This window comes from Austrofundulus limnaeus, unplaced genomic scaffold (assembly GCF_001266775.1).
Source record: "Austrofundulus limnaeus strain Quisiro unplaced genomic scaffold, Austrofundulus_limnaeus-1.0 Scaffold269, whole genome shotgun sequence".
Taxonomy (NCBI): domain Eukaryota; kingdom Metazoa; phylum Chordata; class Actinopteri; order Cyprinodontiformes; family Rivulidae; genus Austrofundulus; species Austrofundulus limnaeus.
This window is the reverse complement of record NW_013952671.1, coordinates 713,353-718,695: the sequence shown is the minus strand read 5'-3', so window position 1 is coordinate 718,695 and position 5,343 is coordinate 713,353.

Below are 5,343 nucleotides of genomic sequence, written 5' to 3'. Positions count from 1 at the left end.
GTCCCAGGGGCGTTTCTGGTCCCCACCTGTCGTTTTGCTCCTCAGCATGGCTTCCTAAAAACGCTGCAGGATTTCTCAAACATGCATGAATGAGTCAAAGCAAGGCTTTGGGCATGTTTTATATGATAGTATAACATCATRACATGATATAAAACTCAAAAAAGTTGATTTTACATGATATTGCTCCTTTAAAGAAACCTGCGAAAAAGTAATCATTAGATATATCAGCATTCCCCTGAAAATAGTGCTAAAATGAAAATATTGGAGGAAAAAAAAACTGTTTATCTTCCCCCACTCCTCTTGCACAAACTGCCGGTGGTTACAAGCAAATATTTGCAACAAGTCTGTGCAGAAACAACAATCATACGGCGAGGTGTTCAAAGCCAGATGCTGCTGATTTCAGATTCCCACACCGACACATCAACACATTGTACACAAAGTAAACAAACACAACTTCCTCCCCTCACCTCATCTCACCTCTCACTACAGCTATTGTCGGCGGACGAGGGATCCTTCGCCTGGATTCTCAAAATAAAACCCAACCTGAGAAACGCCGAAGTTCAGATGGAAGAGGAAACGCAAAGTTGGAATGTCACCTTCTGCTCCTCGGCATCTCAGCTGGGAGGGTTGGTGAGAAGGAGGCCCCGTGTGAACTCCGGCTCTAGGACAGATGGCACATTTGGTGAGTCTTGGACCTGTTAATTWGTGGGTCGAGCCAAAGGGTACAGGACAGGTGCGGAGGTCACAACGCTCCATCAAAGGGAAGGTCTGTTGTGTCGATGGGGTACACCCAGCTGCTTAGAAGGTGGTTACACACAGTTCAGCTGCCCAAGGCCTGTGTTGTGACTTCAGCTAGATGGAGTCTTGAGGGGGGAAAAGAAAACCTTTTGGATCAGCGTCTCAGTTGAACTGGTGAATGAAAACTCAAGCTGCCCTTGGCGTTTCCTGGATCGTTTTCACAAATGGAGGTTTTATGCGCTGAGACGTATCCAAAGAAAATGATTCTGCAAAACACTGCTTTTAAAGTATTCCTGCAACCGGACTTCCCTTTTTTGTTTCCTAAAAACTTTTCACTTTCATTCTCATTCCAAAGGCTTCCTCAGGGGTGGTTAGGTTTAGGGTAAGCGACAGGGTTTGGCCACAGAAAAGACTGAAAATGAATGGAAATCAATACACAGTCCTAACAAGGACAGAAATACAAATGTGTGTGTGCTTGTCTACCATGTTGACAAAAATCTCATGAACCAGTGGACAAACTTAAATGAAATTTCAAAAAGTACTCTTAGTAGCATTAGCTCCTGAGCTAATATAAGGCAATTGTGAATAAATATGTGGCATTAGTTCTTGAGCTAATACTGTTAGCTTAGGAACTAACTTTATTATTTCCATTTACACACACACACACACACACACACACACACACACACACNGGCAAGGTAGATGATATTTACCAAAGTTAGGATAACTTATGGTCGATGCTTGTATACACGCCATAGGACGCTTGTGTGCTGTTGTTTTTCGAAAACGATGTCCGTCATTTGCGTCTTTGATCTTCCGTTTATGTAGCATACAGAGTAACAGCAACACTAAAGCTGAGGTAAATTTGGTCAAAAACAGACCTGCAGATGCCTGTAAAGCCCAATGAGATGTATTTTCCTGCAGCAATACTGCACAGCTACATGCATCTGCCACCACCGCCGCCATCTTGGTTCTTCTAATGTCCTTCTAATGTCATTATCACTCCCCTACCTTCTGAAGCAGGTGGTAACTAAAGAATCACCATTCTGTTATTCAATAACAGATTGTGGACTTTAATATTTAGAAATCAGGAATCATTTTTGTGCCACATTAGTCCCAAACTGGCAACAAAGGAAGTAAATTATTAAAAATATATCACAATCAGAACAAATAAACTTGAAATATTTTAGCTAAAGCCTATTTCTCACTTAAAAAATATCATTTAAACATTTAACATTAAAATAGATAGATAAGTCCAATATGCTCACATTTATATACAAAAAAAATTATATTTATAATTTTCCTGAGTATTTCTCTGAAACCCAGCACATCTCGATGTATTTGAATTCATTTGCCGTGCATCTAGCTGTTACTGCTGTTTGTCTCTGCATCAAATCACAGCCAGGCTGAACTGAAATCTGCTGCTGTAGTTTGCTTTCTGAGCAGCGTTTTCCTCTCTTCTGTGATGAAACAGTGCCATCTATGGAAACACTGCAGACACATTTAAAGCAGGGTTCTGTTTAACAGATTGCACTCCTCAACAAGCCRGGGATTTATACCACATGCAGCAACTTTCTATTTGTCTACATATGCTTAAAACGTATGGTTCCTTACTGTGCTCGCTATGTATATTTATCTGACCTGATTAAGACTTCCTCTGTAGGAGATGGAGCATCATAGCTCCAGAATTAGTCCTAGATGAAGCGTAAGTGACTGCGAGCATCCCACTGACAGATGAAAATGGCTTCAACATTTCAAGCTCRGCTGCTGTCAGTCAGACTTATAAGCTTGTCCCTCCAAAAACCACGAGATTTTCTCTTCCAATTTTCTTTGGAGACTGTTTTTCATTATTATTCCTTGAGGCTGAACACAGCTGGGAACAAAGAAAAGTGTGCAACACAAATTATGAGGTGCCAAGTGTAAAACAAAATGTTTAAAAAGTCACTAATTTATTTTTATTATTTAGCTCGCTTTCCGAGTGTTACACTTTTTTCCATTAACATTTTGTTGTTATTTGTCTCACTGTTCTTACATTTCACTAAATTTTACTAAATGTTAAATTTAAATGTTACAAAAACATATCTAAATGTTAAATCCTAAAACTAAATGTGTAAATGTAAAAGCTAAATATTAAATGTTGAAGTTTACACGTACGTATTTCAGAATGGAACACAGCCTTTGCTGTTGGTGCTCAGCTCTTATGACGTCATCATCCTGAGACAGTAGCAACCACTAACGCTTCCCTATCAAATTTGAAGTTGCGGCTGATGTCCGAGCTGCTGTACCACAGGTACCATCCATATTGTTTTCAATGAATACATTTCGAATTTCAATTTTATATACAGCATTTTCAGGAGGGATAACAACAGTTAGCTGTGATTAGCTGTGGCTAGCATAGACAGTTGTCGCAGCATGATGGCATCATCCTGGTTAGCTAACACTCACTGCTACTAGCACATCCGACACTGCTGAAGATGGTATTTAAACTCTAAATCCAAAAAGTGTTCACCTGCACTCCGTCAGTTTGAAGTGCAACTCGGCCACCGGCCAAGTTTGATGTCTTGTAAGGAAGCGTTACCTGCGTTAGTGGTTGCTATTGTCTCAGGATGATGACATCATAAAAAAAGCCAAGCACCAAGTGCAAAGGCTTCATTCCAASCCAAAATACTTAAATTTAAAATTACATTTAAGATTTAAATTTTACCTTTACATTTACACATATAGATTTTGGANATGTGTGTTTTGCGTTTTCTGGATTAAATTGGTATATTAATGTTTCATTTATCTTAAACATTTTTTTCTTTTTTTTTGTGACTGTGCTTATCTTTGAGAATAAATCTTGACAACACCAAACACCACAGGGTGTATCTCAGGCCTGGCAGGAAACATTGCCACACCATGGATATCTGCAATTTAGACCTGTGTGTCAGAGTAAAGACCCTCTGGATACTGTCAGCTACATTTGACAACACGTGGACACGCACAAGGATGCAACCAGTGGATTTTTTTTATTTTCCGATTTTTTTGTATCTTTTTCTTTCATCTACACACGTAAAGTTTTTATGGCTCTCAGCACCAATGTTCTTGTCTGTAAAACAGAAAAGGTGCAAATTTCCACAGAAAATATTGTGGAAAGCGCAAACATGATCTGTTTGATCGGATTCTTGCTGTTTGACTCAAAGCCTTTTTTTTTTCTCTTTGTATTTACATCTATCCTGGTTATTGATCCATCCCGCTGACAGATATGGAGTTATTTTGTCTGAACTAACACTCGTGGAAAAGTGTAAAATGGCTGATATTGGTGAAATTGACAGTCTGCATCCTGGGAGCTCATTTGTGAAGAAGCGAGAGAAGAGACGGGTGGAAACTTGTGATGGATGATGAAGGTACACAGTGGACCTCTGACGGCAGAACATCAGAGGATAAACCATCAATGATGTATTGCATTTTGTAGTTTGTAGCTGAAAGTGGTTTGGGGGTTGCAGCAGCGGCTTAYACCCAGAACTTTATTTTGTCATATTTAGTAGGCGAACTGCTTTTGAACCTATATATTGTCATGCAGAGACGGTCTTCTGCCCACTCAGTGGAGACCTTTTTGTACCTCCACTCAAGGAGCTCAGGGGGGATCAGCTGATTGACAGATCCTAAGAGTTCTGCTCAACGTTCGCAGGTTAATTTCACAAAATCTGCCTATTTATRAATGTCTTCCTCCCTTGGCCTTCATTGAAATTCACAAGGTGAAATAATTTTTTAAATCCTCAGTAAAGTGGAACTCTACTTTATCATCACTTTATTGATTTCAAATAGAAGTGACATCAATACACTCATGTAACGATTAAAGGATTAACGACAAGGGCTTTTAGGCGTGTTCAGCATGATCAAAAGCAACCTCAATGATTCAACTGTTATTGCTATTATTGCTATTGCATTTTGTTTGAAGGTGCCTTTCATGGCACTCAAGGACACCACGCAATAAAATATAGTAATGAAATAAAATACAAACATGGATTTTTTTTTGAATTTTTTTTTTGTTTGATGCTTGTGTCAAACATCTACAACATCTGCAACCTTCCTGCTACAGTTGGACTACAGTGAAACTATTAAACAGCTATTTTAGTGGGATAACCTCCCCAAGTACATACATAACCCTACCCTACTCACTTTATACCTCAGTCCAGAGCTATTCAACTAAAATGCTCGATTCGATAATTGTTACCCGATAATGGTTGAAGGAACTTTGCATTGACTTCCATTCATTTTCCTTTCATTTCTGTAGCCTAACCCTGACCCCTTACTCCACCCCAGTACATATACCTAATCCTAAACCAAACAAACCCCTGACTCAAAACCAGACTTTAAACTCGTGGGGACCTGGTTTGTGTCCCCATAGCAGTGGGTCCTCACAAGACTGTGTGTATCGGGAAAATTGTCAAAAACCATCAGGAAACAAAAATATGTAAACACCGAAAAAGGCAGAAACATTTTTTTTATTAACAGGAAAAGATTATTAAAAATCAAGCCTGACTCAGCATAATTGCTGTTTTACAGCAGGTTCCTGTTCTGCAGCACATAAAACACTCAGAATTAAAGCATCACAATCACATC